Source organism: Uranotaenia lowii, chromosome 2 (assembly GCF_029784155.1).
Source record: "Uranotaenia lowii strain MFRU-FL chromosome 2, ASM2978415v1, whole genome shotgun sequence".
NCBI lineage: Eukaryota > Metazoa > Arthropoda > Insecta > Diptera > Culicidae > Uranotaenia > Uranotaenia lowii.
This window is the reverse complement of record NC_073692.1, coordinates 283,724,158-283,748,516: the sequence shown is the minus strand read 5'-3', so window position 1 is coordinate 283,748,516 and position 24,359 is coordinate 283,724,158. Positions and strand designations below refer to the sequence as shown.

Here is a 24,359-nt window from a genome sequence, read left to right as displayed (position 1 = left end):
AGTAAATCGTTGCAAAAAATTATGAATTTGGTTAAGATAAATATGAAATAATGTAATGACACTTTGCGGACGTTTGAAAATAAGAAATTGGAAATCTTAACATTCAATTTCGTATAATCCAACACGCCTAGAACGCTAGACACATTAACTGAACAACAGTCTATTCTATTCTATTTTGTTTATTTATAGAGGATTTTAACCAACTTGGTCATTCTTCCTCTCAACAAGAGTCTGTTCTTTGAAATAGATTAGTTAGGATTGAAGTATTAAAAGGCCGAATGAACTATTTGATTTTTTGCAAACGTAAATTGAAGTTATCACTAAAATAATCTACTTTTCAATGAAAAATAGTGAGGATATGCATTTTCTGGAAGAATTTTCAAATAAGAAAGTAGACTAGAGCAAGTGCAAACTATCAACTTTTACAAAAAATGTATACATTATTTCTTCATCTAAAAATTGTTGGGCCCAAAAAAAATTAATTAAAAACACTGAACTCTTTTTTTAAAATCATTCACCAAAAAACTGTTTACACATATACTGTTTGTTTACACACAATTCAAGTACAAACTTAATATGAAAAGTGTGTTTTTGTTTTACATATTTTGGCTATATAGAAGAGACTTTTGATTCACATTTTTATTGAAAAGTTTTTTTGTGATTGATATTCCAGGGGCAGCAGATTTTTATGATGAACTTTTAATATGACCTGAAAGTGTTAAAAATAATATTAATCCTTTTATTTCCTAGGTGGAATAAGTGAAAACGCGCCATTCAGCTATGAAACATCTACAATTTAAGAATTTTATCTCCAGAATGGCAAGAAAGGATATCCCGAATGTTGAATCTTAAGCGGATATTCAAAATTATTATGAAGGTCTTTGTAAATCAAGATCTTTTGGTTGAACAGCATTCAGTGAAATTGAAGTACCAAGCATTAATTTATTCCGGAGAAAAACTTATTAAGGATATAGCAATGAAAGTTGATAAAACAGACAAACAAGAACAAGTATTAAATTATTTTTAAAGTCTTTTCACTTACGCATCTGAAAAAGACCTATGTGTTTTCACTTGCCCCAATAAATGGGACAAATGTATACTTCGATATTCCTTTTGTCAACATAACTATTTTTTTTCTTTTGAGAATATTACTTTTTTCAGAGAATATGAAAGTTGAACTGTGGTGATATTCTTTAGAATTGAACCGGTAAAAAAGACACAAAATTTTTATTAAGGTTTTGTTTATATGATAATTTCCAGGAATCAAAATGAACTCATGAAACCATCGAAGCCTGAACAGATTATTTCTTCCTTTTTTCTATACTAATCGTTTCTTTGTTCAAAGTTCAAAGGAATTTATTTGCATTTTTTGCTTGAATAAAAAAAAGGAATTTGCAATACGCAAAATCACCAGATTTAATGCCATGACAAGCACTGTTTGGGAACACTTTAAGTTGAAATGTGTAAAGTCTATAACTTAAGTATCAGGCGAATCTTTTTGAAAATGATTTTGGTGAAAATATGGATTCTAATTCAAACTGCTTCGAAGGATGAGGAGGGTGAATAAATAGCTGTTTGAAAATGGTTAGTAAAAAATTTTTCTTATGTTTTTTTATTTCTTCAGCTCTAAAAAATACACCATCCAAAGCTTATTGGAAGCTGAAAGTACTGCGTTAGGAAAAATATTCGGAAAATACTCCAAAAATTGTCCCGATATTATAAACAGTATAACAAAACGGAATGAATTAACTGAATGGAAAACAGCAAATGAAACGCACATATTATCAACATACAGTTATTTATTGAACAAGTTAGAAAAATTTGATATTAAAAGACCCGTTGAGTTTAAATTCTTTGGTTTAATTTTGATAGAATTGAGCGGGACGATTCGAGTAAAGGGAAAGAAGGGAAATGTAAAGAAAACTAGGAAAAATAGAAAAAAGACGCCAAATTGAACATGGTAAGACGAAGTTTACCGGGTCTGCTAGTCTATTATATAAAATTCTCTTGTAACGGTGTTTGTAGTACTACTCCTCCGAAATGACTCAAACGATACGAATGAAATTATTTTTAGAATATTCTGTAGCCATGCGAATCGGTTTATATCGAATAAAAAACACAAAAAGTCACATGAATTGGCCGTTATAATTGAATTTGTAATAATTTGAATAAAATAGAAGTCATGGCTTCCATTTTTTCGAGATTTTTTTTTCCTTTGGGCGGTTTGTTTTTCGTCTCCAAGGTCGAGGCGTCGCGAGCCAACGTCGGAAGGGGATAGTAACCAAAGCATACTAATCAATGATCGCTGGAAAAATGAAAAATTTTGGCGCCTATTTCTCAACCAAGCTTATTTTCATACACGTGGTGACAATATGCAACCTAGATGTGGCTGTCTAAATCACCATCAAAATTTTCAGAAGAACAAAAAAAAAAAAAAATAGCAAGAGCCTTTCTTATTTGGTGGAATTGTTGCCTTAAGGTGGTTCGGACGAGTGTCTCGATTACCTACATAGGATTCTTTACAGCGACGCTCACCTGTGTGGTGGTTTATAATGCAACTTAGCAACCACGAACAAAGTGAAAATATAAAAAATAAATATTTGATCATAAAGAATTTAACGTCTATGGGGTCTGTCATCCCTGACGTGCAAATAACGGTGTCGTGTGGATCAAATATCAGTTGCGTGGCAGTAAATAGAAAACGACGGGTAAATTTAATCCTCTTTGGTTTGCCATCTCCGTGTACCATCTTATGCAGAAAAATACATAGGCTGGTAAGTCGTTTTCATTGAATGTTTGATATTCGTTTTAAACTTTTAGGGGATTTCAGACAAACCCTTCCCGTCATTCCGCGGTCAACATATACCAGTGAGGTGAACGCTTACATAAAATCATCGCATTTGTGGAGGTTTGTTAAAAAATTACACTTGAAAACGAACATGTGAGTAGAAACGCTTCAAGATCCTTCCGCTGAAGTATTCTCAAAAAAGCTTCTGGAAATCGGCGATGGGAAATTAGCTGAGCATGAAAACACAGGATGTATCAAATTACCGGCAGACTTCTGCTAAATTGTTGAGTCCCAGAATGATCTCATTAACCGCATATTCCCCGAACGAAATATTAGGATTCAGCATTTAATACCAAGAGATTTAGAGTCATAAAAATCTATTGAAACCATTTGCGAAGCCAACGAAACGGTAAACTACCCCTTCGAGTTTTAAATTCTTTGGATTGTCCAGGCTTGCCACCACATCATCTCCAGCTTAAAGTAGGATCGCCAGTAATTTTGCTACGAAATTTAAACCCTCCACGGCTTTTGATGCGTTTAGTAATTAAGAAATAAATGAAAAATGTTATCGGGATAACGATTTTAAATGAAAAATTTCGAGGAGAAGATGTCCTACTGTCTAGAATACCAATGATCCCAACGGATATGCCCATGGAATTCAAACGGCTTCAATTCCCAATCCGATTGGCTTTTGCGATCACTATAAACAAAGCACAAGACCAAACCATGTCCGTTTGTGGTCTCGATCTGAGCACACCGTGTTTTTCACATGGACAACTCTACGTAGCATGTTCTCGCGTGGGTAAGCCATCGAATTTGGTCGTGTTAGCGAATCAGGGAATAACTGAAAATATTGTACACTCTACCGTTCTTCAAAATTAATAATCATTTTTTGTGTTGTTTTCATGTAATATAGTTTAAGTTAATAAATCAAAAATTATGTTTGAAAGCCTTATGAAATAATCTTTTTGATATTCCAATAAGACATCACCATTTACTTCCATATTATTAAATAATCATATAGCAAAAACAACCATAAGATACACAACGTTTGCCAGTAATCAAATATCTGAGTTTAGATTCAGAATTAAGATTTAGAATTCAGATTAATAATTCAGAATTAAGATTCAGGAATTAGATTAATAATTCAGATTCAAATTTTAGATTCGAAATTCAGATTCAGAATTCAAACTCAGATTTCAGCTTCTGAATCGCATCTGGATGAAAAAAAAAATTAGAAAGCTGAAGAAAGCAAATATTACGATAGATAAAATTTAATTTTGAATTATTCAAACTCTTTAAAACATTGCACCACACGAGTTTGGAACAGCTTTTATAGTGATGGGAAAGATGCAAAAGCGCGTGATCGGGTGGTGGCCGATCAACTCACGAATGTGCCGGTTGAGAATCAAGGGCCGGTTCTTCAACATCAGCATCATCAACGTGCACAGCCCTCACCTCGGAAGTACCGGTGACGACAAAGACGAATTCTACGCGCAGCTGGAGCGTGAATACGACCGTTGCCCAAAACATGATATCAAGATCGTCATCGGGGATTTCAATGCTCAGGTCGGCCAGGAGGAGGAATTTAAACCGACAATTGGAAGGTTCAGCGCGCACCAGCTGACCAATGAAAACGGCCTCAGACTTATTGATTTCGCCGCCTCCAAACGAATGGCCGTACGTAGTACCTTTTTTCAGCACCGCCTCCCACACAAGTACACCTGGAGATCACCATACCAAACGCAATCACAGATCGACCACGTTTTGATCGACAGCCGGCACTTTTCGGACATCATCGACGTCAGATCCTGTCGGGGCGCCAACATCGAGTCGGACCATTATCTGGTGATGGTGAAGCTGCGCCCAAAACTCTCCGTAGTGAACAACAAGCGAAACCGGCGCCCGCCTCGGTTAAACATCGCGCGACTGAAGCAACCTGAGGTCGCGGCAGACTACGCGCAATCGGTCGAAGCAGCGCTGCCGGCAGAGGGCGAGCTTGACGAAGCCCCTCTCGAGGACTGTTGGGATACCATCAAAACAGCCATCAACAGTGCGGCGGAGAACGTCATCGGTTATGTGGAGCGATCTCGACGGAACGACTGGTTCGACGATGAGTGTAGGAGGGTGATGGACGAAGAAAATGCCGCGCGGGCGGCAGTAGTGCAAAGAGGCACCCGTCGAAATGTGGAAAATCACCGACAGCGGAAGAGGCAGCGAGTCCGACTTTTCCAGGAGAAAAAGCGCCGCCTGGAGGAGGAGGAGCTCCAGGAGCTGGAGCAGCTGCATCGTTCCCAAGAAACACGAAAGTTCTATCAGAAACTCAACGCATCCCGCAAAGGCTTCGTGCCGCAAGCCGAAATGTGCCGGGATAAGGACGGGGGTATCCTGACGGACAATCGTGAGGTGATCAAAAGGTGGAAGCAGCACTTCGATGAACACCTGAACGGCGCACATGCAGGAGATCAAGACGGTGGGGGAAGGTACATCGCCGGCGTAGCCAACGACGAAGAGGAGCCACTCCCAACGATGAGTGAAGTTAAGGAAGCCATTCGCCAGCTGAATAGAAACAAGTCGGCTGGGAAGGATGGCATCGCAGCTGAACTCATCAAAATGGGCCCGGACAGGTTGGCCGATTGCCTACATCGGTTGATAATCCGGATCTGGGACATAGAACAGCTACCGGAGGAGTGGAAGGAAGGGGTAATATGCCCCATCTACAAGAAGGGCGACAAATTGGACTGTGAGAACTACCGAGCGATCACTGTCCTCAATGCCGCCTACAAAGTGTTGTCCCGAATCCTACTCCGCCGCCTAACGCCACAAGCAAACAGATTCGTGGGAAGTCATCAGGCCGGCTTCATGGAGGGACGGTCTACGACGGACCAGATATTCACATTGCGGCAAATCCTCCAAAAATGCCGTGAACACCAAGTCCCTACGCATCATCTATTCATCGACTTCAAAGCCGCATACGACACGATCGACCGTAACGAGCTATGGAAAATCATGGACGAGAACGGCTTTTCCGGGAAGCTGATCAGACTGATCAAGGCGACGATGGATGGAACGCAGTGCTGTGTGCGGATTTCGGGTGAATTGTCGAGTTCATTCGAATCGCGCAGGGGGCTTCGACAAGGTGATGGTCTATCCTGCATGATGTTCAACGTGGCGCTAGAAGGTGTTATTCGACGAGCGGTGGGCGAAATGCGGGGCACGATTTTCAACAGATCCAGTCAACTTATCTGCTTTGCCGATGACATTGATATAGTCGGCAGATCATCTGCGGCGGTGGAGGAGATCTACCGCAAACTGAAACGCGAGGCAGGAAGGATTGGGTTGATGATTAATACGTCCAAGACGAAGTACATGCTGGCCTGCGGATCCGAGACCGACCGAACCCGCTTGTCCAGTAATAACAAGGTCACGATCGACGGCGACGAGCTGGAGATAGTCGAAGACTTTGTCTATCTCGGCTCACTGGTGACCGCAGACAATGACACCAGCCGTGAGATCCGGAGGCGAATAATCAGCGGAAGTCGTGCCTACTATGGACTCCACAAGCAACTGCGGTCGAGAAGACTTAGCCCTCGCACGAAGTGTAACCTGTATATGACGCTCATTAGACCGGTTGTTCTCTACGGGCACGAGACATGGATATTGCTCGAGGAGGACCTGCGTACACTCGGAGTATTCGAGCGACGAGTGTTAAGAACCATCTTTGGCGGCGTACAGGAGAACGGAGTGTGGAGGCGAAGGATGAACCACGAGCTCGCGCGCCTCTACGGCGAACCCAGTATCCAGAAGGTGGTGAAAGCTGGCCGGATACGCTGGGCGGGACATGTTGCGAGAATGCCGGACGACTGTCCTGCAAAACAGGTGTTCGCTACGAATCCGGTAGGAACAAGACGAGCGGGGGCGCAACGAGCGAGGTGGTTAGACCAAGTGGAGCGTGATCTGGCGAACGTGGGGTGCCCGAGAAATTGGAGAACGGTTGCTATGAACCGAGTGAATTTTAGGAATTATGTTCGTCAAGTTATGTCGTGAGACGGAATACTATGTAAATAAAATAAAATAAAACATTGAAATTTGAAATTAGTATTATAATTTAGCTTTTCTCTAAATGATTAGATGAGTTATTTAACCTTCCAAACCCGTTCGCAAAATTTCCGTACAAATCTATTTTAGATAAATTTGACCTGTAGTTTACGTACGTTCTCCTGGCCGCAAATATTGACCGATTTCGATGAATTTTAATTCATTGGATAGATAACTTATTCTAGTTTATAAAGATTGAAAAAATTAGTCGAAATATTTTACGACATCACCAGTAGCTGATTCTGAATGAAAAAAGTCCCGTAAAAGAGCTCTTTTTAGAATGCTTATAACTTGTGACAAATTCCAAATATTGCGCTGATTTTATAATATTTGGAATTATCAAGAATAAATCTATCCATGGATGTATAAGTTTTTGGTAGTCCAAAGGAAGTTTTGGCCGCTATTCCGGAACTTCCGGTAGAAAAAATTCTTACTCCAAAAAAGTCACTCAATTTTGGCTTTTCATTGTTGTATCTCGGTTACCAATGGATCGATTCTTATAATTAGAATTTTAGTTTTTTCGTTAACTTTATTATTATTTTCGTAGAACATAGTTGGTTTCTCAAAAACCTCCGTTGTTCAGTATGTGGTCATGAAACTTACATCTTTTTGTCATTTTTCAAACTCCCCCTCGTGTCGGTGGGTTTACGGGATTTTGTTAGCGTGATTTCTCTAAAATTTGAAGACAAATAGGTCTTTTTTTATATACCTAGAGATTCATTAGAATCTCCTCTTTCGATGGGCATACTTTTTGTGTAGTGTTTTGAAAATTTGTAGCAACGTTTTTCAAATTTACTGAAAGCTGCCAGATTTCAACCAGTTTGGACCACGTTTTCAGCAGGTTGGTGTACAAATCTCGCACCCCTCACTTAGCCGCGGGAGAAACAAATTCTTTAGCTCTCTTTTTGTCGCTCACCAAATCTACCACCCAACCCAGCAGCAGGAGGAACTGCCGTCTCGCCGCGTGGTTTGTTGTTTGATTGTGCTGATGCTGTTAACGAAATGAATGCTTTATTGTTGTAGGTATTGCTTGAATCTTTTTTGATAGATTATATTATAAATATTTTAATGGATGGGCAACATTTCTAAAGTTCACGTCCATGTTTTCAGATTGCAGGTTTCAGATTTCAGATTCAGATTTTAGATTTCAGATTCAGATTTCAGATTCAGATTTCAGATTCAGATTTCAGATTTCAGATTTCAGATTCAGATTTCAGATTCAGATTTCAGATTCAGATTTCAAATTCAGATTTCAGATTCAGGTTTCAGATTCAGATTTCAGATTCAGAATTCAGATTCAGATTTCAGATTTCAGATTTCAGATTTCAGATTTAGATTTCAGATTCAGATTCAATTTCAGATTTCAGATTCAAATTTCAGATACTGATTTCAGATTCCGATTCAGATACCGATTTATGATTAAAGTTTCTGATGAAAATTCCAAAATATTTGTTACTTAAATCATAGATTTTGTGTCTCCTGCAGTAGACACTGCTTGAAATAAAATAAAAGAATCATGATAACATTCCAAACAAATGTATCACTGAAGAATTCTAATGATAAAATATCTAAAAAGATTCAAGAAATTTTTTTCAATTTGGAGAAATAATCTTTCACTATTTTCAAATCAAAACATTTACTATGCAAAAGGTATCAGCATCAGCACCATCAGCACAATCAAACAACAAACCACGCGGTGAGACGGCAGTTCCTCCTGCTGCTGGGTTGGGTGGTAGATTTGGTGAGCGACAAAAAGAGAGCTAAAGGATTTGTTTCTCCCGCGGCTAAGTGAGGGGTGCGAGATTTGTACACCAACCTGCTGAAAACGTGGGCCAAACTGGTTGAAATCTGGCAGCTTTCAGTAAATTTGAAAAACGTTGCTACAAATTTTCAAAACACTACACAAAAAGTATGCCCATCGAAAGAGGAGATTCTAATGAATCTCTAGGTATATAAAAAATGACCTATTTGATTTCAAATTTTAGAGAAATCACGCTAACAAAATCCCGTGAACCCACCGACACGAGGGGGAGTTTGAAAAATGACAAAAAAGATGTGAGTTTCATGACCACATACTGAACAACGGAGATTTTTGAGAAACCAACTATGTTCTACGAAAATAATAATAAAGTTAACGAAAAAAAACTAAAATTCTAATTATACGAATCGGTCCATTGGTAACCGAGATACAGCAATGCAAAGCCAAAATTGAGTGACTTTTTTTAAGTAAGAATTTTTTCTACCGGAAGTTCCGGGATAGCGGCCAAAACATCCTTTAGACTACCAAAAACTTATACATCCATGGATAGATTTATTCTTGACAATTCCAAATATTATAAAATCAGCGCAATATTTGGAATCTGTCACAAGTTATAAGCATTCTAAAAAGAGCTCTTTTTCGGGACTTTTTTCATTCGGAATCAGCTACTGGTGATGTCGTAAAATATTTCGACTAATTTTTACAATATTGAGAAACTAGAATAAATTATCTACACAATGAATTAAAATTCATCGAAATCAGTCAATATTTGCGGCCAGGGGAACTTACGCAAACTCTCGGGTCATATAGACCCGAACAGCCTAATTACGGATTTTTTTGAGGGACCACTTCCGGTGGTCACAGGAAGTTGTCTGGTACTACAGATTGTGTATTTTGTGATTCCCCAGGGAGGTTTTTAAAATCAAATTTTTGCGATTTTTCCTCGAAGAGTTATGATGATTTGAATGTGCGCTTCGGGTCATATTGACCCGAACGACTTTGGAAGGTTAAATTTGAAATTCATGTAGTAATTTTTATCTCGCACAATGTTTTCGTCAATGTGTTTCGTACTGTCCTAGATGGCAAAACAACGTTTGCCGGGTCAGCTAGATTTAATATTAGCACTTCTTGCATTGCAAGAGGGAAAAGACTGGAAGTCCATATCATTAAAACAAACATTTCGACATCATTATGAACTTTTTGAAGTTTACAAAAACAAGGTAAAATTTTCAAATCTTGGAAAACAAATCTAGAGATCAATTTGAAGAAAATATTATTATAACATCTTTGAACTGTAGTTGGAAGTTGGAAACTTCAGGTGATGCTCATTTTTTAAAGCATTCGCTTCTTAATTATGTTGAAATTTGGTTTGAAATGCTGTCTAGGCAATAAAACTTAATTTTAATTATTTTAACAAATTTAATTTAATTTTGGAAGGTGGAGCAGAGCACACCGGGTCAGCTAGTCTAATATATAAAGATGAGTTGGACTATATATGTTTGTTTGTTTGTATGCACCTTATACAAATCCACACCGCTGAACGGGCTTTTTTTTGTTTACTGTTCGTAGCACAGGGCACAAGCACGTGATTCTTGGATGAAATAATAAGTCTACTTTTGGGATAAGAAAAACTAATCGCATGTTAGGAATTAATTGATTTGAACAGTGGTTTTCAAAGTAGTCCCAACTGCCTTTGGGGGCGTTGAGAGTCAACAAGAATATGCAGTAGTTGAAGTATAAATACAATGCATGATTCATCTTCATTATGAATTCACTTCTTCAGTTGAATTACTATTTTGAATGAAAATCTACTTTCCAGCTTTTAGGAACCAACAATTTTCATATTTTTGGAATTCCTCATAGAGTAAGAAGCTATTTCAAGGGTTGTGAGTTGAAGGCTGCAATCTCAATGCTTTGATTGCCGTGTAGGAATTTATTCAAAAGGCAGGGTAGACAATCAAATCTATTCTGGAAAAAGTTGAAACCAAATCCAACGCATAAAACTTTTTAGTAATTAAATCTGAAGTTGTTACTTCATACAATTTAATTTCTTTGGCCAAGTTTGAGTCATTTTTGGTCAACAATGTGTTCAACTCTGCCATCCAATTATGAGAAAACTAGAGCCTTTAGAAGTGCAAATTCAAACAAACGATTTCTAAGGATTTTTACATTGATCACTCTTCATGATAATCAATGGAATAGTTGTGTCAAAAAATAGAAAAAATGAAATGAAGCTCAAATAAATTTTTCATAATATTATAAAATGGGTGATTTCGGTTCCAAGGTGATGTATTTTTTGATAACTTTAAAAACTATTAATGAAACTTTTAACATCTAAAACAACTTATCATTCTCATTATAAGTACAAATTAAATTTGGATATACTACTCTACGATAGATCATTCATTTTGATAAGTGAGATAATCTTCAAAAGAGGTCGTGTACATATGTTTACAAGCCTATGATATTGGATTTTCATTAGATAACACATTGTTGTGATGAAAAATACATTGTTATCATTTGAAGATTATATAGAAAGACTAGATTTATTCAAGCTTCCCAAAAAAAAAATGGTTGATGAGGTTGCCAGAACTTTTTCGGACGTCCGGACCGAAAAAATCTGGGCAATTTTCTGACACAATCCGCGTAGTTGATTTCAATATGTTTAACCCAAAATCCGGGCAATATCCGATCAAATTTGGTACAAACCACGGAATTATTCAGTAGAAATCAAGAAGAGAACACTTTAAATATTTTTTCATCAAATCTCATTAGCGGATGTATTTTAGACTTTAAAAACAAGTCAGGATAAAACTTGCCATAAAAAAATTCCTTTTGAACGTTAAAATGGAAAATTGTAAAAATTAAATTTAATTTTATTTTATGTTTTACAAATAAAATGAATTAATCCGGGTGAAATCCGAGCTTTTTCAAACGAAATCCGGTCAACCAGACCGGACCGGATTTCCCTCGAATTTTGTGTCAAATATTCGGACAAATCCGGATAAATGTGAGCAATCTGGAAAACTTAGTTTAAAATTTTGTTCTTGATTCGATGAATAGGCATTCAAGGGACATTATTTTAGCAAACCTAACAAGTTTTTCAATAATGTTAAAACGATAAACTTTGTTAAAAATCCAATTAAAACTTCTAAAAGGCTAACAAACTTACATGGCAAAACATGGTTAAATTTGTTATAATGATGAATAAAAAACTTTCAAAATTTCGAAACTCAAATCAATTTTTATTCATCTTTTATGTGAGCCCGAGCAAGGCCGGGTAAATCAGCTAGTAAAAGATAAAATGAAAATAAAAAATGGTATGGTTAACTACATTTTGAAGGTATCATAAGGTTTTTTTTTAATTTTTTTAAGTTATTTCCCCCAAATTCTGACTTATTTAAAGAAGCAATATTTTTTGGATTTTGAAAAATGGTGGGGAATCGTGGGCCACTAAATCCAAATCGACCAAATAACATGCAAAGTTCATGAGTTGACCCAAAACTGTGATTTCATAATTCATTTCGTTATTTTAAAGCAATTTCAGATGAAGAAATAAAAAGGGAGCTGTGTATGATCGAATAGATTCCAAAACCTGGCTCGCGAAAGTTTTGGCAAAATTCCTTATATAGGATGGACAAAATATTTTTCATAAATAAGAAAACTTTACAGATAATGAAAATGTATCTTAAGTTCTAAATGTGTATATAAACATACAAATATATGTGGTTTAAGATGTGTGGCCCACGATTCCCACAAGCTATGATTTGCAAATTGGTTGCGTATGTGTGACTTATTGATGTTTCATCAAAAATTCCTTTTCCACGTGAAAGATCATAAGAGATCATAAGTGTATGAGCATATTTTTGTTATGAACTTTAGGTTCCCCATCGATGCAATTAGCAGGTGTTTTTTTAATTCTGTTAGTAAATTTGTCTAACTTTTTTTAGCTTGATAAATAAAAGAAGCATATGATGCGTATTTACGTCAACAACATATAGAAATATATACTCATGCAAAGCGACGACGATGACAGTTGGTTTGAGATTTTTATCTAAACACACATCTGAGATATTAAAAGTGGTCCACGTTTCTCCATGGCCCACGATACCCCACTCTCCCCTACCTAATATTCCAACGGTTAATTCACGGATATCCAATACACTTTCAGTCTATCTTAGAATCTTTAAACAGAAATGGTTACAAATCAGTTTCAATCTTGTTAAAGCTAAAAAATTTTAAGCTGATTTTGGTTTGCGTATCATTCAGCAAAAATTGCATGATATCAAAAAGCTGCAATTAAACTGAAATTTTTTAGGAACAAAATCGTTACGCAACGATGAGCATACCTCCCCCCCCCCTCCCCTATGTCACAATTCGTAATGCTAGAGCTTACTCCCTCCCCCCCCCTAGGAGCGTTACGTAATTTATGGATGCCCCCTTAGGCGCATTCGTGTGTCTTTCACTGCAGAACGTACCGGAGAATGCTGAGAAGTATCGCTTTATACCATGGTTATCGCTTAAACCTGATTTTCTTGATATATCCAGGCATGCCCATCAATTCAATAAAGAATTCGAGAAAAGTCAAAACAAACGGGACGAGATGGCCAAATTTTGTTGAAACTTTTCAGATTTTACCCGGGTTCTTTTCAGATGATTCGCTAAATCAAATAAAATAAATTAGTTTTTTCTTTGAAATTTTTCATATTTTGCGTTCAAAAAAAATTTTTTGAGTACATTTAAAAATGAACATCAATTTTTGTTTAATCTTAAGATACAATTTTAACACTTCTGCTTTTTTTCAACTAACAATAATAGCACCTCGGTAGAACCTCATTGGTTACGATATCGCCACTGCTATTTTAACACTTCTGCTGTGAGTCGATGAAAATTTGAAATTTCTAGTACTTTTCATTGTATTCCTGTTGTACATTTGAGAATAATTCCTAGATTCTGTTCAGGCTTGCCCTTTTTTTTACCAATTATTCTAAAATCGACCAGACCCGGCCGCATGGATACGTTTGGTTGAAAGTATGGTATGCATAAGGTTGAAGATCATCGTGCGTTTTGGTAACTATTTTGAAGAAATCTGGCTAAAATTTGACATTTATCTAATTCGATATCAAATAAGCAATTTCAAATAGCTTACCACCTGTTTTGACGTGTTTTACTCAGATTTCACTGGAACCCAATCTCTTTGATGATAAACTTTTGAAAATCAAGAGACCCCTACTTAAAGAAGATTTGACGTACATCCGGTTGAAAATAATCAACTCAAATGCATGAGGAGCATTTAGATAGAAGAAAAATGAAATAATCGGTTTTGTATTGCTATCAAAAACTCAACAGAATATTCAACCGAATATTCGGCCGACTATTCGTTTTCCCGTATACTTGAAGATACCTCTATTCGGTACATCTCTAATTTCCATCAATCAATGCAAGAATTCTCGTTCAGCAGATGTCATGTTCATGATATATTTTTTCAATACAATTTTTTCGTCTTTTTAGATATTCATTTTCGAAGAAGGTTTCAGGATGATGCATAAATCAAGGGGTAAATGTGACAATTCGAAAGAGTTGTACACTTTGTAATGAATCATTCTTCTGGTGTCAATCTTTAAAACTAAAAATGAAATGCCTGATCGAAATTGAGGTTTGGAATTGATATAATAACGAAGTTATAATGTATTTGTCTCTAGTCAAATCATTACTTAAAAAAAAAAGTTTAAGTTCAAGTTTAAAAAATCTAGCAAGAGATCAAATTTTGACATTTGTGATGCTGTAAAAATCATTACCCAGTATGACGGATTGGCTTACTGATATACATATACTGGCTTACTTTATATTGCTTTTTTATCCTTTACCAATACTATTGGTGTAAACATATTGTTCGGAAAATCAAAAAAAAAAGTTAAATTTGTATTTTTATAATTCAGTTACCAGTCTGGGCTAAAATCGATCAAATTGTTAATCAAAGATTAACGTTTAAATATTTTTTCCATTTGCTGGAATATGATAATTTTGCATCACGCGTTTGTCTATTTCAAAATTTCATCCATCCAAACATTAATTTGTATGGTTTCAGCTAACAGATTTTTTGTGGTGATTTTTTTACCCCTAGATGTATGCAGCACCTTTATGCGCTTTCTTCAAACGCATTTTTTGACAGATAAACCTTTAAAATTTAATTCGAAGAAAACTAAAAATTACTGCAATTGGTGATTTATGCGTTATGACATCACAAATATATCGAAAACTATGAATTTTCAAGCGTTTTCATTTGATTTGTCATTAAAAACAAAGTTTTTTTTGTAGCTTACTCCTTTTTTTAGTTGAGTGAAAATCACATGTTTTGGTAAATTTAAAAACAACTGCTGAAACCAATAACCAATACTGACTTCTTCAATTTGATGTCCTATCGACCTTAAAACTTTTGATATACAAGCGGTATGATTATCTGTGGTCATTAAGTTTTTAGAAGCCATTGAAGTTGAAAAATGTTGCATGATGCCCCTATTGACGGCACGTTTAGAACCGACAAACACTGCTCCATGGTTTCGAAAAAAAAAAGAATTTGTTTACATTCAATGGGGTTGTTTCACGTAACAGAAAAATGATAATATTTAACTTTACAAGGAAACTTCATCATTTTCTATTGAAAAAAAAAAAAAAAAGATCTTCGTCGAAAATGATGAGACAACTCTGAAACACAAAACTTTATAGAAATCGGTAAAAATCCAACTGAGTTACAAAAGCGCGAATGAGCGAATTTACGTCACAAAATTTGATTTTGTTTGTAAAAATTTACACGGAAAATATGCGCAGAAAGCTGTCTTGATTCTCCAGATGGTTGATTTTTTACAAATCGAATATTATTTTGTTAATTTTTTCAATGATTCATAATTTCAAATAAATCAAATTTATTGGGAAAAAAGATTTATTTTTGTGTGAATATTTAAATGTAAGTGCGAGTCAAAATAAGCTAAAATAACAAGATATCGTAAACTGGGGGAGCATTGAAAACTTGTTTAATTCATTTTTAAATATTTTGGAAGGGGTTGCTTTTTTTGTAACACATAAAAGTTTTAAAATACTAACTGAGGTATAAAGCATGATCATTGATAGCAGAATATTCAAACGAAATAAGGGACAATAACTAAATGCCAGATTTCATGTATCGGGGTGACTTTGATCACTATGGTTTTAACGTATCTCAAAATCTTCAAAATTATAGGTTTGATGCTTATTAGCACAGAAGGCTTAAAATATGAATAGCAGTATTTTTTTTGTTTGAACTCAATTGAATGTTTCAAATTTTCTTTCAAATACAAATATATTCAAAAGATGGACAATGTAGCTGCATACATTTAGGGGCAAAAATTATTAACATTTCTCAATATTTTTTGGCCTCAAAAATAAATGATTTTTTTCCTTCATGCAATTCTCTAGGTCCTCCCACTGTTCCTATGTTCTTTTTTTTTTTATTGAAACTTAACCATTTGATAGGGTTTTAGCCATTTGTTCTATACAGGATTTCTCATAGCAAATATTCGTTTTTTTTAATATACAAAAATTATCATAGAATGACCATAAAAATGACTTTAAAACTATACCTATAGAAAGAAAAAAATTAAAACTTTCATGTAAATTAATCTATTTGCTTATTAATGCTATCATTTTATCAGGAGAGGTGTTAGTTTGTGTGCCTTCGAAAGAACAGATATTTTCAAAACTTTTTAATTAGATTTCAAGTAGTATAAAAAAATCTCCAACTACAAACCAAGTTAAGCCTATTGAAAACACAATTTATAGGCTTTCAAACGTAGAAAATAGTTTTGAGATGTTATAACTTTAGACTTAGTTTATGATAATTATCTGAAAAAATCTCATGTTGATCAAAGTTCCCCCAGTTTTCGGTACTACTTTAAGAAGTGTACAGATAAAGGGTGTCCACGATGAATTTGCCACACTATGAAATTGCTCTAACTGTTTAACCGTTGCGTTGGGTAGAATTTATTAAAAATTTGGGTGGATTTAGTTCTTAGTGCGTTGTTTATATCTTGCAAGTTCTAAAGTCCTGTGATCAAAACTCGTGGAAATGGAGTCGAAAGAACAGCTCGTGCGTGATAAAATCTTGCGCATTTATCACCAGAATCTCTCTCATTGTTCCATCGCAAAAACGTTGGGAATCGCAAATTCCACGGTGATGAAACGGTTCGAGGAACGATTGATCACCGATCGGAAGCCCAGAAGTGAAGGAAAAAGTATTCCGTACAACACCAAAAATCACAACCGCGTAGTTGGGGCCTTCAACCGAAATCCGAAGGCCTCCGTTTGGGATGTGGCTAAGAAGCTGCACCTAAGCCGAAGTTTTGTCCAGAAGGCCATAACTAAAGCTGGGCTTCGAACGTTCAAGGTACAAAAGGCCCCTAAATAATCGCGACGAGAAGCAGAACAAGTCCGCCAAAATCCGTGCCTGGAAGTTGTACCTCAACATGCTGACGAAAGTTGAATGCTGCATCATGGACGACGAAACATATGTGAAGGCCTACTTCAAACAGATCCCCGGCAACCTGTTTTTCACGGCCAAGGAAAAGTTCACGTGCGGGAAGCGGAGTGCACCTTTCGTGACCCAAGACTCGATGAACGGACAGAAGAAAGAGTGCCTGAAGGAGCGGCTGCTTCCTCTCCTGAAGTCACACAACGCCCCAACAATCTTCTGGCCGGATTTGGCCTCATGCCACTATTCCAAGGACGTGCTGAAGCGGTATGCGGACAATATGCTCAATTTCGTGCTGAAAATATTCAACCCTCCTAACAGTCTCGTTCGTGGTGTCGTCCGGTACGGGTTGTTTGTTGGTGTGCTCCGTTTCAATTTGCGACAGTCCGGGAAAAAAAGAAATATTCCAACAAGTCCGAATGATCTTAAGGAAGGAATATGTCATTGCGGGAAATATGCGTTATCATTTCAAGTTTTCAGTTCAGATTCATTTCACAAAATCATAAATTTTGAAACAGTGAGAAAGGGGGTATAAAAATGGCGTCAGTATTACGAGTGAAAAAAGGCACAGCGTGGGATTGCGTGGTTCAGCGTGTGTATGTCTAATACCGTATTCGTTTTCACCACCCGAAAGTTTTGCACCATCCACGCTGAAAACGAGCATGAATCGAGTTTTGCACTCTCCTTTGAAGGTGTGCGTGAAATCGGCAGTGTCAACAAAAAACATCAAGCTGTCAAAAATTTATTACAGCTGGTATTTTGTTTTCGTTTTACTTCGAAAATTGAAATGAAATTTACTTTAGTTGATCATTGTCTTTTAAACAATATGAAAATTTTAGCATGAATTTATGTATTATGTTGAATTGTTAAGATTTCAGATTTATTTTGCTTAGTAGATTCGCCTCTGGCTCTGATGAACTGCAATATCGGCTGATTCTGGGCGGTCTATGTTTGCTGCTGCTAGACTGCAGTTACCCCAGCTTGAAGGTAACTGCAACTCGCAAATCCTTCGTTCGAGTACCTATTTCCATTTAAGATTACAAAAAAAAAAAATTCTTGGAACTCGGATCGCGGAAGTCGGGGAAGAAAATTTTGCTAACAGACCGAAACGAACGAAATTCAAGCTCCCAATGCGGGTGTAGTATCGAACTACCGTTTTTGAAGGGCAACGGGTGGGAATCCGGGACTTGGCGCAACCGAGCATCGTCACCCTAAGGCACAGCTCGAAGCTTGCTGGTAGCAGAGTAGCTTCGATGCAGCTGAACGCTTCTTGCTGTGAAGACCAACTTATATGACCCTCCCGAACAAGAATACTTTTCGGTTTGGGCGATTCCACCAGATCTTTGGGTTGGCCTTTTTGCACTCTGATTTGCTGCTCTTTTTCGGCATCGCCTGGAACCGACTGCAGCAAGCCTTCTGGACACATTTCTTCTAGGGAGCGTTGTTTGCTTTGGAACGTGCCATCCAGGTGAAATTCTCCGCCTCTGTTGGAAACGACACTGGTATTGAATCCGGAACAAGTTTCCGTTCTTCGGGATAAAAAGAGAAAAAAACAGCTCGAACGCAATTTTTGCGGTATAGAAATAAACCAACCAGCTGATATTTGTTTACATCGGGAAGCACGTGTTTTCAAAATTCATGATAGTATTGGTGAGAGCGCAAGCAACACCAAATATTTTCAGAGTGTTCCACCGTCCACTTTATGGTGCACTACCAGTGCACTACTTATCGTGAAAACGAGCATGAAAACGATAAAAAGTGCACTACCGGTAGTGCACCGGTGCACCACCACTTGAAAACGAATTCTCTATAAGTGTGAAACGGGTTCAGTCGTTCATAAATCTCACATCGGAATGGACCATAAGGTAGTGTTCGTGTAAACGAGAATAATTTGATTCACACCAGGGGAAGGAATAGTTGTTTCTGTGCATGAAATGGTGAGAATGCGGTTGGGTGGTGTGGTGATTTGAATCCAGCCTGATGTTGTATGTGATGAAATATTAGAGGAGAATAGCAAAACAAACTTACAAGATTATGAGAGTTGATTGAATTTGATGATTTGTGTCATGTTTGGTCTGTGGTGGGTTAATTTTTCCCCCGATTGGAAGGGTAAAGAAATTATAAAAATAGTCATCTATACCATTAATAGAATGGCATGTCACACACAAGTTGTATCTTATGTAGTTCCTTTTTGATTGGGTTGATTGAGCGACTGCGTTTTCTAGGAACGAATGGTAAAACAGCGGCATCCCTACAACAGCTAAGTATATTTTATGTTACTTCAATTCATATCCATGAGGAAATTGTCTAAACCCACATCTTTTGATTGATGTACCTACTGATTGAAGTTCTTTTAATATTTTTTGTATAACCGCGACTTTGTTTTGAATTTTGATTATTCGATTTGGTATTGGTAAGAAGGGTAAAAAGCTTCACCAAGGCAGGAGAGTACTTCGTCCAAATAGGACAAGAATGTTGATACAGGCATGGAGGTCGTTGTGGTGGTAAGTGAACTTTTCAGCCAGATTGGTCGAGGCGCCTTCACTGTAACGGGGCTTCGTCGTTAGCTTTAGCTCCGTTCAATCGTAGATAGAAATTGATGTCCACTGGTATACGTATTTTTCAGGTTGCTTGTTGCGTAATGCGAGTTAGATAATTATTATTTTTTTAAATATATTAATTTAAAATATTTTTTACATTCAAACTTTGAAATTAACTTATTCTTATAAAAAGTTTGTTTCGATATATTATATTATATGAAATGCATCATGTTTTAGGTTATATAATTACTTTGTTAGGCGAACGAGGTATGGACATGATATATCATCATGATATCTTCATAAAAATTATTTTCAGGCAATATGTTGCAGCTTATTGTATCGAGTTATTTAATATTTTAAACAGCATTTTCAGAAGATTAATTCACGCACAGTGACATAATATTGTTATTTAAAACAGAATAATTGTCAATAATTACCGTAAGTTGGGATGAAAAGGGACAAAACGTCCTATGCTGGTTTAGTTATACATGCATATTAACTTTTATTTTTTCAGATACGTATCCTTTTAAAACAAAACATCATTTATAACTATTTTTATAATTCATACATATAATCGTATTATACAGGCTTTTTGAGTAATTTTCCTTACGGCCATATACTATCGTTTGGGGTAGGGATATTTTCAGAGGGAATGCATCTGGGGATAATCTGAAGAAACTATTGCAAGCGGAGTGGGTTGCCAACCATTGTACGTTTCTGAAGGTTGGATGCCTTCCTTCGACGAACCATCGGCCGTGGAAGCCCTAGAATTTAATTCGAAGGCCAAGCCACACAGACATAGGCAGGACCTTGCTACCGATGGGGGAACCATACATACATACATACATACAAAATATTCAACCCTCCTAACACTCCGGAGCTCCACCCCCTCAAGAAGTACTGGGCAATTATGAAGCAGCACCTTGTTAAACGACCTAAAGTAGTGAAGACAGTCGAGGAACTGAAGAAAGTATGGGTTTACATGCAAAAATCGGTTGATTCAAAGGTTGTGCTGAATCCTATGGCCGGGGTTAAGGCCAAGGTGCGGGCATTTGCGTATGTAATTCAAGCGTGAATTCATGTCATAAAAGTAATCGGTTGTGACACTAACGCATTATTTTTTTTAGTAACCAAATCATACTCATTTCAAAGTAAATTTAATTTGTGACCGTTCGCTACTTTTTTTCATTCTACAGTAATTTGGTTGACCCCAAGAACGGTAACAGTTCAGGAAAGTCCGGAAAAGTGAATTCACGTCACAGTGGAATGGGTCACATGAATTTCGAATTTAAATAGGGTAAATGATCTTGAGCGGAACTAGTCGAAATCTGATCTTGAGCGGAACCATTTACTTTTCCTAAGATCTAGGCAATGTTTGTTTATGAATTTTATCGAAATGTTGAAAAAACACTTTTTCAAGATCTTTTCATATAAGCCTTGACATTTTTGCAAAAATTTATTAACTGAAATAATGTTATTAGAAGATTTAAAAACATATGCATTTCTGCTGCAATTTTCATCAATCTACGCTGACTTTGAACGTCAATTCATGTAAGCCTTGGCCGCTATAAACTGATTCTCAATGATTAAAATGGTAGAAAAATTCTTAAAAAAGCATTATTCGGGTTTTTGTAACAAGTTTTCCATCAAAATATCAATAAATCGTTTAGTTTTTAAAAGTAAAATATGATCTTGAGCGGAACCATCTTTGATCTTGAGCGGAACTACTAGCTTCCGAAAAAAACCGCTAGGTGCGCTGCCTTATGCCTTATGTCTCACACGCTGGTTTTACCCCTGAATGTAAGCAACACCCTTTTATTTCTCTAATTATATCAGCTTTAGGGACAGAAAAAATATAAAATTAGGTTCGAATAATACTAAACATTTATTTAATTGGTGTCACAGCGTACCAAACCAGGCACTCAAGATGTTTAATTTTTTGAAGCACAAGAAATGTTTTTCAATTCTTTTTTATTTCAGAAGGATGACGGTCAGGTGGAGGAAGGCTTTCATACATATTTTTTGACATAATTCGAGAACTAATAAAGCTAATAAAGTAAAATCATTATTCCAGAATAAGAATCAAACTTCATTGCCATTACTATTCGATCTCCAAGAAGCAGATTTCGGTTAAAGAGGTTGTTCTTGATGTTGAAATTCCAATTGAAAACGATATACCAATAAACAAAAGTTCAAATTATTTTAAACACAAATTCCTTCAGTTCTAAAATGTGTTGCAAAGCACATCTGGTTAGCAATTTCATAATACTTAACGATTCAATTGGTGGGCTGGAATTGAAAACCTATCCGATTCCCTACTGTTTGATGTTTAGACTTGAGCTGGAACTCATGAAAATCGGTTTGGGAAATAAGTGTTTTATCTATTGAGCTACATGCTTTCCATATTTTTTAAATGTGATTTAATTTTATCGTGATTCATAAGAAACTGGAATTTATTAAAAACTTTGTTCTATGAATAAGTTGCGAGCAAGAATGCTGAAATCAAAGAAAAATCTGAAATATCACAGAATTTTGAGCAAATTTTTATCACAGAATCTGTGCCACTGAACACAGAAACATGAAATATTCACAGATTTCACAGAATTTTTGAATTTTAAATAGATATCCAAAATTATTAAGATTTCTTACTTTGAATTAGAAAAGTTTGATAAGAATTTCAATGTTAACTGAGTTTTCCCAACTAAAATATACAAAAAGAAGGAATTTATCAAAAATTTTCAATGAAATTAAAGGAATTAGCATCACCGAAATCCATCACTGAGTTTTGAGATAAAAGTACAAAAAATCAGATTTTTTTCTCAAAACACTTTGATTTAGAGCAATATACAGTTTTATTTGCAAAATCTTTAATTTAAGGCATCTTCTTTTGTATTACTGGCTTTGTCGTAACCTTCAAAAGTTTTTCGGGCAATATGACCCTAAATACGCACATTCAAATAATCACTCAAATCCACTAACGAACCTAATTTTTGAGATAAAATAACTAAAATTTGAGTCTAGAAAATCTATTCTTTCTAGATACAGTGAATCAAAGCGAATCTTCATTTAAGTAAGAAATAAATTTCAATGGATATTTGGAGAACAACTTTGGAAGGCTTAGTTTTTGTTATTTACGTAAAATATCAATTTTTGAACTTTAAAATCTTTAAACATGAAATTTAATTGAAGTTTTCACAGTTACACAAAGATTTGGAATGATAGCTATTAAAGATGTTGACAGTACAAAATGGTTCCGCTCAAGATCATATTTTAGTTCCGCTCAAGATCAGCATGGTTCCGCTCAAGATCAGAATTCTTTCTTCAGTAAAACAGCTCTAGAGTGATCAGGGTTTACTCTAAAATATTCTACAAATCATCATTAGAAAGCAGAAATATTGGTCTATCCGCTGAACTAAAAAAAAATTCGTTCGGATATAACCCCTATCCATACCGCTTGGTCAACTTTTCCGAGTTGCGTCGAATTGAGCCAATTAGTTCCGCTCAAGATCATTTACCCTAATAACATTTCAAAATTGTTCGAGTCTGTTATATTGTAAAATATTTTTAGAACAGGGCGAGGTTTACCGTGAATTTGTTGGTGTACTAAACTTGATTGAAATCTTTAGTAAAAGCAATCAAATAATACTTATATTTATTTGATGTGAATTTTTTTGTGGAATACTCCTCTTTCTCATATTGTGGGAGTTTGTTACTACTCAGGTGTGCAACTACTTAAGAAGGTACTCGCCGTTTATCAATATATGGCTCCATCAGTAAATGTTGTCGTTTTTGACGTATACAAAACTTCATAAACGAAGCCGTGACATTCGATCGAAAAAAAAACTGTTGTTTATTCTAATAGATTATTATTCATTTTAAATAAAAATTTGGATTGAATTATTGTGAAATTTTACGTGAATGTTGTAATCAACAATCTTTTGAAATAAATTAAAATAAATCATTTTATAAAAAATAAAAAATTAATTTTAACTTAATTTTCTCACCCCTTGAGATTTTTCCGGAAACGGCGCTCTAGAGCAGTCAGTCGAGATTGGCAATCTATGTAGAACTAGGTATACTCGCTCATCACCAACAGTTCTCGTGTTTCCCTCGTCCATCGAGATAAAATAAAATTTATGCACGTTGGAACGCTTCAAGAGGCCGAGAATATTCGGTCAATGCAGAAAAAGCAATTCAACACTCCACCTATACGGAATCGTATGAAAGTCCCATTTGAAAATTGAATCCAATTCGAAAGAAAATGTACCTCACAATTGGTCAAAAAAGGAAAGCACACATGAGACTGTTCTCCAGTCACCTCAAGTATTGATGCAAATCTAATCAAGACTGACTGACCGATTTTGTCGGGCTGTTTGGATGTGCAGACCTTTTCGATACGTATAAGTATCTATGCATGGTTTCGTTTTTCTTGCTACTGAAATATTTATCAATCAATTTATTCGTTACGATTGCCCAAAGGCTGACATCTTACTATATGGATCAGCTCAAAATGGAACCGATTTCAAGCACCATTAATAGGTTAGTTGTGGTTATATGCAAAGGTGATTCTGTAGGTGCCTGGTAGCATTTTCAAAGTTCTCGTCCGATTCAATAGCTCTTGAAGATGAATATTTTTTTTGTTGTTCTAACTATTATTAGTCAGTTCTTAAG

General features: G+C 36.0%; 1 protein-coding gene and 1 pseudogene across 2 annotated transcripts in view; both read right to left on the bottom strand.

Annotated features, from left to right (window-relative positions):
* The window catches only part of LOC129745416 (SET domain-containing protein SmydA-8-like), a 66,437-nt gene that overhangs the window by 28,038 nt on the left and 14,040 nt on the right, over nucleotides 1–24,359 (bottom strand). The window lies entirely within an intron of this gene.
* LOC129750251 (U4 spliceosomal RNA) lies at nucleotides 13,382–13,506 on the bottom strand (annotated as a pseudogene).